The sequence below is a fragment of the Eleutherodactylus coqui genome, chromosome 3 (assembly GCF_035609145.1).
Source record: "Eleutherodactylus coqui strain aEleCoq1 chromosome 3, aEleCoq1.hap1, whole genome shotgun sequence".
Taxonomy (NCBI): domain Eukaryota; kingdom Metazoa; phylum Chordata; class Amphibia; order Anura; family Eleutherodactylidae; genus Eleutherodactylus; species Eleutherodactylus coqui.
In genome coordinates this window covers 249,669,985-249,689,460 of record NC_089839.1, presented here as the reverse complement: position 1 = coordinate 249,689,460, position 19,476 = coordinate 249,669,985, and positions in this window count along the sequence as shown.

Here is a 19,476-nt window from a genome sequence, read left to right as displayed (position 1 = left end):
TTAGGGAAAGCACCCAGATGATGAGTGAGGAGACTTATAAGGCCATTCATGCTTCTCTGGGTAATATGCAAATAAGGGAGATGGAACAATACCTCTGCAGTGCCACCTATTGGAAGACAGCATTCCTCGTGCTACAGAGGTATTGTTCCATCTCCCTTATTTGCATATTACCCAGACAAGCATAAATGGCCTTATAAGTCTCTTTACTCACTCACCTTCTAGGTGCTCTCCCTAAGGAGAAAAGATAGCATTCCTGACCCACATAAGAGGCCTTTCACTACACACTGCTGAGGGGCAAATACCCTGAAATAGCTTTTTGTGCATAGAGTCTGGCTTGGCTTTCAATTCCCAGTCATTGTTATAAGGCTTGTATAAAGAATCTAACACTGACTTGCAGAAATGCTACCTTCCAATAGGTGGTGCTGCAGAGGTATTTTTCAATTTCTCTTATTTGCATAGTACAAAGTTTCACATGGACTGCAGCTCTGAGTAACTTGGGTGGTTCTCAGCATATAAAGCAAAGCACATAAGCAGAAATTGTAAGGTGTGAAAAATGTGACATTACAAATAACCGCCTGTTTACTGTGATTGGAGGTGGGTGGTTGAAGCGATCTTCGGCCCATTGTGCCTTCATTCACTAAGTGAACCTCACTCCTGTATGGAAGTACAGAAATGATTACCGCTGAGACGGCTGCCAGGCGCTTCTGCGCCCAACAGTTGTCTCATATAAAAGGGCCCTAAGGCTCAATTCACAATGTGTTTCCAGTTTCCATTTGCCCTATGTACCAGGAAAGCTCTCATAGACCCTCATTCACCAGATGGAGGCTAAAAGAGAGTCTAGTTGGCCTCCATCGGTGTGGTATACACCGGTGCATATTTGTCACCTGTATGATGCAGCTCTGTCTGCTACACTATTCCATACAGAGTTGTTCTGAAAACAGGTATACTGCATGATATGGGAGCCTATAGGCAAGTACGACACTACATGGCTACACAATGGCATATGTTGGAGGCATACTTTGGGAAATCCTCCTGATGTATACTTCCTACATACACTGCAAATTAAGTATGAACAGATCCTAAGAGAGGTCATGGCTTATTAAAGATTTTGATTGTTTTAGACAAGCCTTACAATTATGACGTATTAAGGCATATGGATATAATAGATGACCCTAATAATGACCTTAATTAGTTATAGCCTAGAGCTACTGTAACAAAAAAACATCATTCGTGCTGAAGGACCCAGCGTGTCTGTGCATTACATGAATAGCTGATTGACTTCAATAGGCACTAATGCGGGGAAATGAGGACTTGTTTGAATCATTTGTTTTGGAGTCCATGGGTCATTCTATATCAAAAGTCATCTAAAGTAATAAATTAATGGCTTCTGTCTAGGTTAAGGACACTCCTGGTAATGTGTGGTGGGATTATGTATGAGTCAAAGCTGAAGGCATGGACAATAGATAATATCAGCAAGGCATAGCCAACAGCTTTTGGGGTGCAGATCTGTGTCTGTAAAGCATGGTGTCCAACTTGAATCTTTTGCTTTTTACCCCTTAACCACACAGGATGTACAGTTACGTCCTGTGCGTAGGGTTATATATGGAGGTGGATCAATCCCACTTCAAACAATGATGATGTCAGCTGTTTCTTACAGCTGACACCCATCCGCATCAGCACCTATGCTGTTAACTAGAGATGAGCGAGCACACTCGTCCGAGCATTAGGGTGCTCGAGATGCTCGTTACTCGAGACGAGCACCACGCGGTACTCGAGTCAATTCCATTTCCTTCCCTGCATGTTTAGCGTCATTTTTTAGCCAATAGACATGCAGGGAAGGCATTACCACTTCCTCCTGTGACGTACCAGCCCTATCCCACCCCCCTGCAGTGAGTGGCTGGCGAGATCACGTGACTGCCTTAAAGCGGTCCCGCCGGCGGCTCGCCTCAGACACACACTGAGAGAGCATAGGGAAAGTGCTGCTGCTTATTCAGGGATAGTGTTAGTGTAGGATCCTGTCTACAATAACCCCAACGGTCCTTCTTAGGGCCACATCTGACCATGTGCATTATTGTTGTGGCTGCTGGGAGCAGTTTTGCACAAAAAAATTTTTTTTTTAATCTCGGGCTGTGCAGGCTACTACAGCTATAGCGTTCTTAGTCTGCAGTCTGTAATACAGAGTATAGGGAAAGTGGTGCTGAGACAGGGACAGTGGTAGTGTAGGATCCTGTCTACAAGAACCCCAATGGTCCTTCTTAGGGCTACCTCTGACCGTCTGCAGTTTACTGGGTGTCTGGTGGGAGTTGTGGTGCATCACTATTGCACAGCCAGCCCTTTTTGCAGCCTTTCGTATTCTTTGTTTCTGCCTGGAGTTAGCGTTACAATATGGCTCTCAGCGTCAAACTGTGCGCCAATAATTCCATGATTATTTACACCGGTCTGTGTCTGCAGTGAACTTAACGCACAGCGTACTGCCACAGCGACTGATAGAGGGAAAGTCATATAAACGCTATATAGCCTGTATTCTTTTTCCAAGAAAAAAAAAAAAAGCTCCTTCTTAGGGCTACCTCTGACCGTCTGAAATTTACAGGGTGTCTGGTGGGAGTTGTAGTGCATTACTATTGCACAGCTAGGCCTGTTTGCAGCCTTCCGTATTCTTTGCTTCTGCCTGGAGTTATCGTTACAATACCGCTGTCAGCGTGAAAGTGTACACAAATAATTCCATAATTATTTACACTGCTCTGTGTCTGCTCTATTCGTAATCCACCATGCTGAGGGGTATGGGTAGGGCTAGAGGACGTGGATGTGGGCGAGGACGCGGAGGTCCAAGTCAGGGTGTGGGCACAGGCCGAGTTCCTGGTCCAGGTGAATCGCAGCCGGCTGCAGCGGGATTAGGAGAGAGGCAAGTTTCTGGGGTCCCCAGTTTCATATCACAATTTATGGGTCCACGTGGTAGACCTTTATTACAAACAGAGCAGTGTGAGCAGGTCCTGTCGTGGATGGCAGAAAATGCATCTAGCAATGTATCGACCACCCAGTCTTCTACGCTGTCCACTGCTGCAACTCTGAATCCTCTCGCTGCTGCTCCTCCTTCCTCCCAGCCTCCTCACTCCATGAAAATGACACATTCTGATGAGCAGGAAGACTCCCAGGAACTATTCTCGGGTCCCTGACTTGATTGGGAAAAATGGTTAGTCTCTAGAGATGAGCGAACGTAGTCGTCTGAGCTTGATACTCGTTCGAGTATTAGCGTGTTCGAGATGCTCGTTACTCGTGACGAGTACCACGCGATGTTCGAGTTACTTTCACTTTCATCTCTGAGACGTTAGCACGCTTTTCTGGCCAATAGAAAGACAGGGAAGGCATTACAACTTCCCCCTGCGACGTTCAAGCCCTATACCACCCCCCTGCAGTGAGTGGCTGGCGAGATCAGGTGTCACCCGAGTATAAAAATCGGACCCTCCCGCGGCTCGCCACAGATTTATTCTGACATAGAGGAGGGAAAGTGCTGTTGGTGCCTGAGCTGCTATAGGGAGAGTGTTAGGAGTATTTTAGGTTTCAAGAACCCCAACGGTCCTTCTTAGGGCCACATCTAACCGTGTGCAGTAGTGTGGAGGCTGCTTTTTGCAGTGTTGCACATTTTTTTTTTTTGTATATCGGCCGTGCAGAGCATTGCGCCCTGCAGTAATTATACATAGTCCAGGGCCAGTAGTGGTGGTGAGGCAGGGACAGAAGACATATATTTATTGAATATAGGCAGTGGGCCTTTCCAAAAACATTTGGGAAAAAAAATCTATTTGGGCTGCCTGTGACTGTCCTTAGTGTACTGGGTCTGTGCTGGGTGTAGTTGTCCTCCTAATTCATACGCAGCCAGCTAAGTGTTACAGCAGGCTTGCGCAAAATTATTTCCTGGCTCTGTGTTGGCTGTTACATCACCGCTGTATTCCAGTCCACAGTGCAACAGTCTGCAGTTATTTTACATAGTCCAGGGCCAGTAGTGGTAAGGCAGGGACAGAAGACATATATTTATTGAATATAGGCAGTGGGCCTTTCCAAAAAGATTTGGGAAAAAAAATCTATTTGGGCTGCCTGTGACTGTCCTCAGTATACTGGGTCTGTGCTGGGTGTAGTTGTCCTCCTAATTCATACGCAGCCAGCTAAGTGTTACAGCAGGCTTGCGCAAAATTATTTCCTGGCTCTGCTGTGCGTTCGGTAAGCGAAGTCAGCCTCCAACCACAGGCCAATAAGCGGCCCATTTAATTACAGTGTTCTGTTTCTGCACTACTGGTAATACACCATGCTGAGGGGTAGGGCTAGGTCTAGAGGACGTGGACGCGGGTGAGGACGCGGAGGCCCAAGTCAGGGTGTCGGCACAGGCCGAGCCAGTGCGGTGGCCAGGGGTAGAGGCAGGGCCAGACCGAATAATCTACCAACTGTTTCCCAAAGTGCCCCCTCGCGCCATGCCACCCTGCAGAGGTCAAGGTGCTCTACGGTGTGGCAGTTTTTCACAGAGACGCCTCACCACCACCAGCATGCGCAAGCATATGATGGCCAAGCACCCCACAAGGTGGGACGAAGGCCGTTCACCACCTCCAGGTCGCACCACTGCCTCTCCCCCTGTGCCCCAACCTGCCACTCAGATCCAACCCCCCTCTCAGGACACAGGCACGAGCGCCTCCCGGCCTGCACCCACACCCTCACCTCCGCTGTCCTTGACCCCATCCAGCAATGTCTCTCAGCGCAGCGTCCAGCTGTCGCTAGCGCAAGCGTTGAAGCGAAAGCGCAAATACGCCGCCACACACCCGCATGCTTAAGCTTTAAACGTGCACATTGCCAAATTAATCAGCCTGGAGATGCTGCCGTACAGGCTTGTGGAAACGGAGGCTTTCAAAAACATGATGGTTGCGGCGTTCCAACGCTACTCGGTCCCAGTCGCCACTATTTTTCCCGGTCTGCCGTCCCAGCCCTACACCAGCACGTCTCCCGCAACATCAATTGTGCCCTCACCAACGTGGTGACTGGGAATGTCCACTTAACCACGGACACGTGGACAAGTACTGACGGCCAGGGCCACTATATCTCCCTGACGGCACATTGGGTGAATTTGGTGGACGCTGGGACAGAGTCAGAGCCTGGGGCCGCACACATCCTACCCACACCCAAAATAGCAGGTCCTTCCTCGGATCTGGTATCTGCGGCGGTGTATGCCACCTCCTCTAAACCCTCTCCCTTCTCCTCCTCCTCCTACGCAACCTCTACCTCTCAATTAAGAAATGTGAGCAGCACGTTGCCAGCAGTCGGTGTGGTGCGGCGCGGCAGCAAAGCGATGGGCAAGCGTCAGCAGGCAGTGCTGAAACTACTCAGCCTAGGTGACAAGAGGCACACAGCCCCCGAACTGTTGCAGGGTCTGACAGAGCAGACCGACCTCTGGCTTTCACCACTGAGCCTCCAACCGGGCATGGTCGTGTGTGACAACGGCCGTAACCAGGTGGCAGCTCTGCAGCTCGGCAGCATCACACACGTGCCATGCCTGACCCACAGCTTCAATCTGGTGGTTCAGTGGTTTTTGAAAAACTACCTGCACTTATCTGACCTGCTTGGCAAGGTGCGCCGCGTCTGCACACATTTCCGTAAGTCCACCACGGACACTGCCACCCTGAGGACCTTGCAACATTGGTTTAATCTGCCAGAGCACCGACTGCTGTGCGACACGGTGGAATTCTACGCTGCACATGTTGGCCAGGCTCTATGAGCAGCGTAGAGCAATAGTGGAATACCAACTCCAACATGGGCGGCGTAATGGTAGTCAGCCTCCCCAATTCTTTACCAAGGAGTGGGCCTAGATGGCAGACATCTGCCAGGTCCTTGGAAACTTTGAGGAGTTTACCCAGATGGTGAGCAGCAACGCTGCAATCATTAGCGTTACCATCCCGCTGCTATGCCTGCTGAGAAGTTTGCTGCAAGGCATAAAGGCCGACGCTTTGCGGTTGGAACAGGAGACGGGGGATGACAGTATGTCGCTTGATAGCCAGATCACCCTCATGTCTATATCTCAGCGCGTTTTGGAAGAGGAGGAGGAGGGGGAGGAGCAGGAGGAGGAGCAGGAGCAGGGGGAAGAGACAGCTTGGCACACTGCAGAGGGTACCCATGCTGCTTGCTCTCATCTGTTCAGCGTGTAGGGGCTGTGGAGGAGGAGGAGGATCCTGAAAGTCATCTTGCAAGCGAGGACAGCCATATCTTGCGTACTGGCACCCTGGCACACATGGCTGACTTCATGTTAGGCTGCCTTTCTCGTGACCCTCGCGTTAGACGCATTCTGGCCAACACCGATTACTGGGTGTACACCCTTCTCGACCCACGTTACAAGAAGATCCTTTCCACTATCATTCCAGCAAGACTGTGTCACCACTCCCCAGTCAAGGCTGAGTCGGAGGGAGCACTGTAAAAAGATGGTGAGGGAGTACGTAGCACCATACAACTACTGGGTGTCAAAGCTGGACACGTGGCACGAACTTGAGCTGTATGCCCTGGAGGTGCTTGCCTGCCCTGCTGCTAGCGTCTTGTCAGAGAGGGTGTTTAGTGCAGCTGGGGGAATCATCACGGATAAGCGTGTCAACTGCTAGTGCCGACATGCTTACACTCATAAAGATGAGCAAAGCCTGGATTTCCCCAGACTTCTCTTCTCCACCAGCGGAGAGCAGCGGAACCTAAAGATTCTTTTCGCTGCAATCGCGGATACAAGCATTCTTTCCTATCACCGGAATAAAAAGGGGCATTTGCCTTTGTCACTCTGTATATGATATTAGTCCTCCTCCTCCTGCTCCTCCTCCTGAAACATCTTGTCATCACGCTAAACTGGCAATTTTTCTGAGGCCCAAAAGGCTCATCTAACTATTTTTTAACAATTTTTCTAAGTTTCTAATTAAAGCATTGATACTTTAACATGAACCAATTTTTTTAACAGGACTGCCTCCTGGCTCTGTTACAAATTAAGCCATAGCAAGCTTTATCTTTCCTAAAATATTAATGGGTTTCACCTGCCCTCTCGGTTGAGCAATTTTTCAGGGGTACATTTGTACTGTTGGTACACTAATTTTTCAGGCCCTTGCCTATACTGTAATCCAAGTAATGTTACAGGGGTTTGCCTATACTTCTGCAACAGAAATGTTACTTCGGTCTGCTTATACTTCTTCTACTGAAATGTTACAGGGGTCTGCCTATACTTCTGCCACATTAATGTTACTGGGGTCTGCCTATACTTCTGCCACGTAAATGTTACAGGGGTCTGCCTATACTTCTGCAACAGAAATGTTACTTCTGTCTGCGTATAGTTCTGCTACTGAAATGTTACAGGGGTCTGCCTATAGTTCTGCTACTGAAATGTTACAGGGGTCTGCCTATAATCCTGCTACATCAATTTTACAAGGGTCTGCATATACTTCTGCTACAAAAATGTTACTGGGGTCTGCCTATACTTCTGCACTTAAATGTTACAGGGATCTGCCTATACTTCTGCTAGAGAAATGTTACCGGGTCGGTCTATACTTCTGCCACGTAAAGGTTACATAGTTCTGCGCATACTTCTGCTACAAAAATGTTACAGGGGTCTGCCCATAATGCTGCTACAGAAATGTTGCAGGGGTCTGCCTATACTGCTGCTACAGAAATGTTACTGGGGTCTGCCTATACGTCTACTACAGAAATGGAACTGGGGTCCGCCTGTACTGCAGCTACAAAAATGGAACTGGGGTCTGCCTATGCTTCTGTTACATAAATGTAACAGGGGTCTGCTTATACTGCTGCTAAGGAAATGATACAGGGGTCTGCCTATACTTCTACTACAGAAATGGTACTGGGGTCTGCCAACACTTCTACTACAGAAATGGTACTGGGGTCTGCCTATACTGCTGCTACAAAAATAGTACTGGGGTTGGTCTACTTCTGCTACATAAATATTACAGGGGTCTGCCTATACTGCTGCAACAGAAATGTTACTGGGGTCTGCCTATACTTCTACTACAGAAATGGTACTGGGGTCTGCCTATACTGCAGCTACAAAAATGGAACTGGGGTCTGCCTATGCTTCTGCTACATAAATGTAACAGGGGTCTGCTTATACTGCTGCTACAGAAATGTTACTGGGGTCTACCTATGCTTCTACTACAGAAATTATACTGGGGTCTGCCTACACTGCTGCTACAAAAATGGAACTGGGGTCTGCCTATGCTTCTGCTACAGAAATGTTACTGGGGTCTGCCTATACTTCTACGACAGAAATGGTACTGGGGTCTGCCTATACTGCTGCTACAGAAATGGTACTGGGGTCGGTCTATACTGCTGCTACATAAATGTTACAGGCGTCTGCCTACACTGCTGCTACAGAAATGTTACTGGGGTCTGCCTATACTGCTGCTACAGAAATGTTATCGGGTCTGCCTATACCGCTGCTACAGAAATGTTACAGGGGTCTGTCTATACTATGGGTGCACTAAGTCTTCCCATCGCGGTGTTTTACCTATGTGGCACAAACAATACAGTGACTGACTAGGCCAGAATTGCTGGCCAAGGCCAAGTTGCTCGGCGGGGCGAAACTTTCCCATGGTTGGGCACTGTTGGCAGAGGCCTATGTCCCGGGGAAACTGCAACTGCGCCAGGTTGGGCCTGTGGAACTTTTTCCTGGCTAATCCAGTCTTTGGAGTGGTGAAAGAAAACGTAACTGATTTAATGAGACCTTCACAGGTGTACTAGCATCGAAGTCCACTTCCTGCCTACGATTGCTGAAGCTGTTGGCAGACGCCTATGTCCCGGGCGAACTGCAACTGCGCCAGGTTGGGCCTGTGGAACTTTTTCCTGGCTAATCCAGTCTTTAGAGCAGTGAAAGAAAACATAACTGATTTAATGAGACCTTCACAGGTGTACTAGCATCAAAGTCCGCTTCATGCCTACGATTGCTGAAGCTGTTGGCCGAGGCCTATGTCCTCGGTGCAGTGTAAGTCTGCCATGTTTGGCCACTCTGATTTCTTTATTGTTCATGTATTGTCTTGCCTAGGACCCACCTATGCTGTGGGTGCACACAGACTTCCCATCGCGGTGTTTGACCTGTCTGGCACAAAGACACTGACTGACTTGGGTAGGGGGCAGAGTGCAGATGGCTTTCCCCTTGCAGTGTCGATTGAGCTATCCGACACCTAGACAGAATGAATACTGTGTGGGCACATAGATTCCCCATAGCTATGTAATTCATGCCCACGTTTGCAGCTCCTGACGGAGGTGGCACAGGATTGGAATGAAGATCGAACGTCAATTTCTCATTGATTCTCCACTGCATTGTGGACTATCGCCCCCCCCTTTTAAAGAGGTTCGCTACCTGGCCGTGCCAACCCTCTGCAGTGTGTGCCTCCGGTTCCTCCTCATCGCAGTCGCACTTATAAATAGACATAAGGGTAGTGTGGCTATGAAGCGAGCGTGTGGCATGAGGGCAGCTGAAGGCTGCGCAGGGACACTTTTGTGTGCGCTGTGGACACTGGGTCGTGCGGGGGGGGGGGGGCAGCATGTAACCCAGGAGAAGAGGCAGGGGTGTGTCCCGCAGGCAGTGCCTGTGCTTGGTTGCAGGTAGTGTGGTGCTTAGCTAAGGTGTGCCTTGCTAATGAGGGTTTGTCCGAAGTAAAAATTGTCAGGGGGGGGGGGGCTCACTCTTGCCCCTATTGTGGCTTAATAGTGAGACCTGGGAGTCTGAGATGCAGCCCTGCATGTTGCCCCTCGCCTGCCCTATCCGTTTCTGTGGCGTTTCTATCACTTTCGTATGTTTTACAGATTTGCACAAGTGAAAACCTAAGCGGAGCATCGGTCATATACAAAAATGCTCGAGTCACCCATTGACTTCAATGGGGTTCGGTACTCGAAACGAGCTCTCGAGCACCCGAGTATTTTGGTGCTCGCTCATCTCTACTGTTAACCCTTTAAAATGCTGCCATCAATTCTGACAGTGGCATTTAAATGCCCCAATCGATGTACCGGTACAGCCCTCGCAACGAAATTGTGGTGTGCCGTTGCCATGACAGTTGGGGATCTTCTGAAAACCCTTCGGCCTGTATTGCATCATACTGCAGGAGTGATCAAACCATCGCAAATTCATGTTCACTATGCGAACTATAAAAAAAATGTAAAAATCAGTATTAAAAAGTTTTCTTAATTATTAAAAAAATAAAAGCTTTTAAAGAAAAACCTTTTGTGATACTTATAATATACAAATCTGTAATGCATTATGTACCCTGCATGGTGAACGTTGTCAGAAAAAAAATACACAGTGTCAGAATTGCTCTTTTTTTGCTCACACTGTCTCAAAAAATATAATAAAAAGCGATCAAAAGGTCATATGTACTCCAAAACAGAAACGTCAGGGCGTCCCGCAAACAACAAGCCCACACTCAACTATGTCAGCGCAAAAATATCAAATTTATGTCTGTCATAAATGTCGGCAGACTATAATTGTCTTATGTTCCAAAGATGTTTTATTTTTTAAAAGCAGTACAACAAAAAAATATGTATAAATTTGGTATCGTAGTAATCATACTAACTCATAGAATCCCCATTATCATATCAATTTTGCTGCAGTGTGTACAAAGTAGAAAGAAGACCCTCCCAAATATGGTGAAATTGTGCTTCTTTTCCATTTGTCCATTAAAATTTTTAAAAAGTTTTTCAGTACATTATATGGTATATTAAATAGTAGCAGTGAAAAATACAACTTATCCCGTCGGCCCTCAGACCGCATTGATAGATAACTAAAAGAGTTCAGATTTTTTCAAAGTGGGGAGGAAAAACCCGAAAATGAAAAAAGGGGGACGATCCCTAAAGGGTCAAAACTCTGTTAACTTATAAACTTGTGCTCACACTTAGTACTACCAAGTTTATCTGAAAATCAGACCCTGTCTTTAATGAATTTTTGCCCCAAAAGTGGCACTGGGTCTCATTTTCAGGGGATGTCTTATACGTACCTAGCAGGCACCATCTGGATCCCTCCTGCTGGTCTCCGCAGTTTCGGATAGGCTTGCTTGCAGTTCTCAGCCCTGATAGAATGTTGCTTGCTGGTAACGGCGTTTGTAAACCCCGCCTCCAGCAAGCGATTGCTCTGATTGGTTCTTGAGTGCCGCGACTCAGCCAATCATTGCTTAATGAACCAATTAAGGCCATTCAATGAATTGATTTTTTTATCATGAATTGTAGCTAGGGCTTATGTTCCAGTTAGGACTTATATTTCCAACCCTCTGCCCTCCCCCTAAAATCAGGGTAGCGTTATTTTAGGGGTAGGCCTTACTTTTGGGGAAACATGGTATCTGGCTGCCTTCACCACCAATCTATGCTTTACCACCTCATCTACCCTGTTCTGTCGGCAGGTTATTTTAGGCAGAAGTCAATACCAGTCCTCTGTGTTGCCATGTGTCCTTGCTTTCGCTCTATAAGACATTGTCATTGACCATCTCCCACCCAATTGCTGCACCGAGCTTCTTACTTCGACAACAGATAGTATTACTTTTATAATCTTACATAGAATTCTGTTGTTAACATATTTTATATATATATATATATATATATATATATATATATATATATATATAATACACTCTTCATAAGATTGATATCATTACTGTAATATTAGTGGTTTGTTCATTCTGTAGTACGTGCTCTTTCAGTACTTTATGCCCTAATTATTTAGATTATGAAGCTGAGTCATGTTTAACTCTCAGACATCAGTAAACTAAATAAGATGAAATACATTATTAATTGAAAACTAAAGTTGTGGTTTGGAAAGCTATCTCCCAGGCTTACTCTGGGTCCTTGCCAACGAAGGCTAAGAACCTTAACTCAAATAGTATAATAATTCCCTTGAACTGGCAGACCATGGACGTGATTACATTGTCATATTCTGTTAAAGGAGTTGTCCGTTTTTTTTTTCTCCTGGTCTCTGTTGACAATGGAAGTCAGGGGACCGCCACTTTCCAATCAGAGGCCGCAGCATCACCATTCTAAAATCCTGACATCATGGTGCCCTGTATGTGAGTGCTGATACTAGGAAATGAGCAGTGATGCTGTAGCCTCTGATTAGCAGGCAGCGGCCACCTGACTTCCATTGTCAACAGAGACTGGGATAACTATGGGGTTGAAATGTTGCACCGCTGGGTCTGAGGACATGGAAGTGTTGTTACATTTGTTATATTAGTACATCTGCACCCGACTTTAACCCTTTCCAATCCACTGTCTGACGTCTAAAGACATTATGATTTAAGGCTGCACAGCTCCGATGTTGGAAGGCGTCCGTCGGGGTTCTCTTACTGTATATTGCCAGCCTCTCTGCTGTCAGAGCCTATCGAACGTGTCACTGCATGCAGTACTGACTTTAGCCATTGTATAATGGCAGAAAGAGAGTAACCCCCTAGGAAAACCAGGATACAAATTGGATTGGAAAGGGTTAAAATCTGAAAAACGTATGCTTACAACCCCTTTAAATCTGAGTTAAAGTCCTTAATATAAAATAAATAAATCTTGTTATCTGTATAGCGCCAACTTATTCCGCAGCTCTTTCAGGTAATTTGTTTGTTTATTACCCCCCACCAAGCAGAGTACTCATTTTACTGACCTTGGAAGGATGGAAGGCTGAATCAACCTTGAGCCGGCTACCTGAATTTCATCTGGATTTCATGTAACTGGATCATGATATTGATGACTGATTGGTAATATATGTACCCACCCAATTACTGGATCAAGCAGCTGGATTATACTGTGTGTAACATGCATTTTGACTTTTCCTTTGTTGTTCAATCTAGTACTTAGGAATGGTCACACCTGATCACCAGGATCATTAAATTAGACAACTCCTATAAACACACGGGAAATATAAGTTGATAGTGACTACTGTATATGTGGTCTGTGAGTATAAGTACAATGCATAAGACCATGTCCCATTAAGTGCCTTCATACAGACTATAGTCGCTATCAGTTGTAGTGACCTGAAGCGTGACACTACAGTAAAATACTTAATCTCAGTTCCAGAATCCCTGTCCTAACTACTTCTCATTTTGCAAAAGTAGTGATGCAGTTTTCTGTTTAATAAAAGAAGGGGCCAGAATAGGAAACCAAATAGGTAATTTAGCTTAGTCATTTCACTTCTGTGCAATAATTTGAGGACCTCGGAGAACACTTAGTATTTAGCAATAGGACCTTCAGCTGCCCTGGGATCACCTGACCCAGCAGAAGAAAGAAGCTCTCGGTTTGGTCGAGGGGCGGAGCTAATGGCAGCCGAGTTGAAATGAGAGTCCTGGTGGGAGGAGACTGGGGAAATTCCCTTAGCCCTGTGCTGTGGCGTAGCAGAGAAACATAAAAGTGTTGAGAGGCAGGAAAAGTGGAGCGAGTAGAGTTAGAAGGAGGGGAAGGAGGATGTCTGTAGCCAGAGTCGTGCAAGAGAAAATATCTTTCCTGCTGGCATCCTCCCTACCATGATGCTGGAAAAGCTGACTGACCTCTCCAGGAATTCCCCTATTAAGTTGATCGTCCAACCACTATGCCGAGAAAAGCCTGCATTTATCTTCAAAACCTGAAATTCTTCCAAGCTGTGCCTTCACTCTGTGCTTTTAACAAACATCCAGAAAATATACAGCTCCAGACGCTGCTGAGTTCAGTTAACCTTCCTATGGTCCTGCTGAATACTGGAGAATTTAGCCTGTGTATCAGGCTGGTAAATTACTGCCAGTTGGGTCTAGAGGTTTTAGTCCTAGTCAGCCTCTCTATAACTTTCTTTTATCTCAGGTGCTTTATCTCAGGTGCTAACTGTCTATACACATGTTCTACTGTTCAAGATTCCTTCGGACTGCCACTTTAAAAAGTAAATAGTGTGCCTGCAGTTTACTTAATTGCATGTGTTAGTTAAATTTCTTAACAAAGTTAATTTCAATCAGGCACTGGAGTTACAACTTTCCAATTCCATAACACGACCAAATTCTGTTGCCTTCCATCACCTGTATGCAAGATCGTATATAGAGAGCTGCACTCATCGCCACCATGACATGGTTTCTTAGCCACCCCTTAGAAACAGCTCTGAGCGTGCAGGCCTCTTTCCGCTTGTGGCAGGTTGCACAGTATTAAAGGTAACCTGTCATGATGAACATGGCGTCTGCTCTGCTTTATAATTTTTACTTTATTCATTAAATCTCTGCTCTTTCTATGCTTAGGAGTCCAGTGGGCGGTCCTATTTAGTGATTAACTACTATTTTACTATACACACTCATACAGGTAAAGCTATCAATCAATAAGCAGGACGGGATAAGGACTTAGGAGTCCACTGGACTCCTAAGAATAGAAAGAGCAGGGATTGTAATGAATATAATAAAGTTATACTGAATCGCTTCTTGCCAAACCTCTCACCTTCTTCTGCTCTGTTAATTGCTGTCAGAAAAAGCAGATGCCATGTTCAACATGACAGGTTCCCTTTAAGGAACTCCAGTCACCCCCTCCCCTGAATAATTGTTATATGCTGAAATCCTACCACATCATCTTCTTTTCTAATAAAATCTACTTTCTCTCATATTCTTCTTCCAACCTTTGAGGCCAGCTGCCATGATTTTTTTCTCAATGGCTTTTCTAGCAGAAAGTTCTTGATTTCATTGTTTATTGCTTTGTAAACAAATAAAAAAGGCTGTGACACAGGAAACCACTACTATCTGTGCTACAGAGCAAAATGGATGCATTAGGGTGGTTTTACTCTTGTGCTGGGGATTCCGCTTTCCTACTCTGTTTGGGGAGCAGGAAGGGAATCCGCGTGGCTGAATGGTTCAGTCTCTGGATGGAACCAAACTACGTCGGGTAAACCCTATTGACTATAATGGGATGCACCCACTTTCCGCCCAGCTGCCTGGTTTTAGGATGGGAGAAAAAGCACCGCATGCAGCATTTTTTCTTCTGATATTTGCAGCTGGATCTGTGATGGAACCTCACAAGTTCCCCAAAAATCACGTCCACATGGGGCGGACAATCCGTCGCGACAAACCCGGCATCAGCTGGCGCTGTGGTGCGGATTCCCAGCAAGCAGCATGTCTTTTTTTTTCGTTGCAGCCTCACTCCTGTCTATGGGAGAGCCGGCCGCAATGGAAAAGTATGCGGCGAAGGCGCTCCAAAACCCGCGGCTAAGTGTCGTGGATTTTGAAGTTGCGTTTTACCTATGGAAATCTTGCAGTTTTTCACTGCAGCAAAACCGCAAGGTTTCCGTAGTGAAACAGTCCCGTTGTAACCCAGCGTTAATCCTCCTGGCAAGATAAGCACCACATAGTTGATAAAAATAAATACCTTGATCCATATTAGCATATTCCTCTCCATATGGATTACCTGGACTTCCTGCTGAATTTTTGTGTCTTCATCTGCAGCATCAGTCTCTTGGTATGACATCTACCAGTAGCACTGTTAGACAGGACTAGCAAAGAATCACTATTACGTGAATTGTTACAAATTCAGGGTGGATTCAGACGATCGTATATCGGCTGGGTTTTCACGCCGAGCCGATATACGGTGTCCTCATCTGCAGGGGGGGGAGCATGGAAGAGCCAGGAGCAGTGCTCTGAGCTCCCGCCCCCTCTCTGCCTCCTCTCCGCCCCTCTGCACTATTTGCAATGGGGAGAGGCGGGACAAGGGTGGGGCTAATTCTTGGAACTTAGCCCCACCCCTGTCCCGCCACCTTTCATTGCAAATAGTGCAGAGGGGCGGAGAGGAGGCAGAGAGGGGGCGCGAACTCATTTCCTGCTCCTGGCTCTTCCATCCTCCCCCCCCCCCCCCCCGCAGATGAGGACACCGTACATCGGCTCGGCGTGAAAACAGAGCCGATATACGGTCGTCTGAATCGAGCCTGAGGCTGTTTTATTTTTATGTTTCATTTGTTCCTAATATCAGTCGCAGACTTCTTTTTCTATTACTTTTTCCTCTTAATAGCTGGTGTGAAATGATCAGCACCTGGCATTTATGAATTTGACTCAATTTATGAATTTTTTTGGAGGTTGTCCAGCCAAAAAAAAAAGATTTTGAAAATGGCTCAGCATGATATAAAATAAAGTCATATCTCACTTTTCCCCTCCAGTCCTATTCTGATGCTGCTTGTTCTCCCACTGGCCCCTAAGTACCTCCCACTGCAGCGATTCCATGCCAATATGGGGACTTGACCGCTGTAGTCAATCACTAGCTATAGCGGGTCAAATAGTTTTTTTCACTCAACAGCACAATGAACTAAAAAGGAAGCAGATCTCAGTATTATAGGATTTTTTACTTTTGTGCTTTGTGTATATTAGTATTCTTTTTTTATTTTCTGCATTTTCTATCTTTGATACATAATTCAGTATTCAGCTCTTCTCCTCTCCCTTCTCTAGACGACACGTTACACCGCAGAATGATGGAAAATAAGAAGATTCACCTGGTGCGAGCTAGTGTTGCTCAGTATTGTTCACATGGGGACATCTTAGATTCTTCAAGCTTTTCATATTTTTTTCTTTGTATTTCTTTCCTATGAACATCATTTCCGTGAGGAGCATCCGCGGTCGGAGGGATGCTTGTACATGTATTGAATGTTCAGCCCGTGTATTTGGCTCAGCACTCTCTGTGAGGTAGTAGTTCGCCCCACGGGAAACTGCAGAGGAACAAAGCTTATTCACGGCCAATAGAGACCTAGTGGTTTTTTAGGACACAGCTGGATCTGGAGTTTCTCTTGAGGGTAGACAATACAACTGCAGCTGTTGTGATAGGGAAGGACTGACATGATCTTTATTTCCATAATCCTATATTCTCCCATGTCAGTCCTTGAGTATCTGAAAGCGTTTATCTCATACATTCCCACAGATAATATTATAAGCTTGCGTGTTTCAGCAAGTAACATGGGGAATAAGCAACCGCAAGCGGCAACAGCACACTAGAAATATTTGAAGGAGTCCTACAGTTACGAGCTATTGATGGCCTATCTTGAACATAGGCCTCTAATAGCAGATTGGTAGGGGGCTATCGGATGAGACCCTTACCAAGCAGCTGTTTGCCAGGTCACTGAACTTGGACATGGAGCTGATTTCTGCAGAAAGCAGACAGCTCCATTCCCACTGCAGTGGCCTGGCTTGGTATTGCAGTCCAAGATCCCATTCATTTCAATGTGAGCAGCGCTGGCGAATGAGAGCAACCTGTAGTGTCTTAGACTACCGAAGCACAGCCAATGCACAGTGTGCATCAGATAGTCAAAGAAGTAATATGGTTGTCTTTGCTTGTCCAGGACTGGAAAATCACTTTAAGGGTGAATGCGCACAGGTGTAAGCGCATATACGCTCGCTATCAAGTGACGTTATGGCTTTTGAATTTCAATGGAAGATTTTTCTGTCCTATTAATTCTTATTTATATGGTACCGGAGAGACACAAATGTCCAGGTCTGAAATATATTGCCATATTATATTATTATGGACATATCCTCCCCTGTGACGTCTAAGGGTTTAAATATTACAATGAAATTGGAACAGACCTTGCTGTGTCCGTTCAGCTAATGTTGGTCTCTCTTAGCTATTTATTGAAGAGGTAGATGGGCTATAATTAGAGATGAGCGAGTATACTCGGTAAAGGCAATTGCTCGAGCGAGCATTGCCTTTATCGAGTACCTGCCCGCTCGAGATGAAACGTTCGGGGTGCCGGCGCGGGGGAGCGGTGAGTAGCGGCTGTCAGCAGGAGGGAGCGGGGGGAAGAGAGGGAGGGAGAGATCTCCCCTCCGTTCCGCTCCGCTCTTCCCCGCAGCTCCCTGCCCGCCGCCGGGACCTGAACGTTTCATCTCGAGCGGGCAGGTACTCGATAAAGGCAATGCTCGCTCGAGCAATTGCCTTTACCGAGTATACTTGCTCATCTCTAGCTATAATGCATTAAAAATGCCTATCTTTTTCGAAAAACGCCGAAAAAAGCTAATAGCAGTTATGTCTCCTACCCAAGGCCAGGTCGAATTCCGACTACGAAATCTTGCAGCAGAATCAGACCCGGTGCCCTAGCAGTGACCCCCATAGACTCATACTCACCTGTCCGGATCTGCCGCGAGTGTTTCGGCCGACGAGCTGGAGCGCATGTGCAGTGCAGTGCATGACGCGCCATCACGCCAGCAATGACGCAGATTCACGGCGACGGATGGCTTACATTGACTGCAATGGAAGCCCTCTGTGCCATTTTCCCCGCTAGCGGAAAAATCGCAGTTGATTTCCGCTTGTGGAAGAATCTTTTAACACGGCATGCTATGGACGGACATTACTGTGGAATTCACGGCGGGCGTCTGGACGAGAATTCCGCAGCGATAGTCTGTCCGTGGCCTTGGGCCTTAAGGAGAGGGCTGTACACATAATAATCGGTGGCAGAACAAGTAAAAAAATATTCTGCCTTGTCTCCTGGGTGTACAGCTGTCTCTTCTAGCTAGTTACGTTGTTTTCTGTGCAGCTTTTATTCTGGACTGTCATAAAGAATGTTCGTTGCATTCTTGTATGCATTTCAGCACTTCTCACTGCATTTTTTGCACAAGCAGCTTGCGCACAATTGCATGTGAAAAAAAGCATGCACACATGCTCCCAGCTATTGAAATGGCCAGTTAGTTTAATGAGTTCAAGGGCTTCTATAGAGTATGTACACTAGCCTAGCAAAGGTAATTGGACATCTGAGCAAGAATCAGAAGTAGCAACCTTGAGGACTTACTGCCCATTTGCACAGAATCGTTCGAATATGAATGATAATCCTTCAGTATAAATGCAGCCAACGATCGAGTGATCGATAAATTGTTCGATTTTCACTCCTTGTTCATTTTAAGCAGACATAAAAATCATTGCTACCTTGTTCACTAATCGTGCCATTTAACCATCGATTGTTCTGTCGTTCTCAATCTCTGGTACAGTCATGTTAAAAAATATTTATCTGGCTGTTTAAACTTACTGCCCGAGCGAGCGAGCAAACTGCCAGTATTTGTTTGGACGAACGATTTCTCGCTGAGAGTATTTTTGCAAGCACCGCTCGTCCTACATGCTTGACAAAGACCGAATTTAAGGTCGAAACGTAGCATTTACCCGTTATGGAGGAACAAAGATTTGAAGATTCCTGCACCTACACAAGCTGCCACAAGCCTTTCTTTGTTATGCATGTACTTCTCTTGGGAACAACGGTTTGCGTTCCCCTGCATGTGGCTGTTGCATTTCTCAGTCCCACCTATACTGGGTTGAAGTAAGTGCTTCTTCTTCTTTTGCCATACTGATGGGGGAATCACCCCGACCCCGATTTAAATGGCTTATTAGCCTAACACCTTGCTGGTACGCAAAGCATTTAGCGCATACCCATGTGTGCAGATGTGCATGTTTGCGCATCTCCCATAAACCTCTAGAGCAGGTCCTTTTTTCTGCCCCTAAAAAACAACAGGTGCAAAAAAAAAAGTGGGAGGAAACCCATTGAAA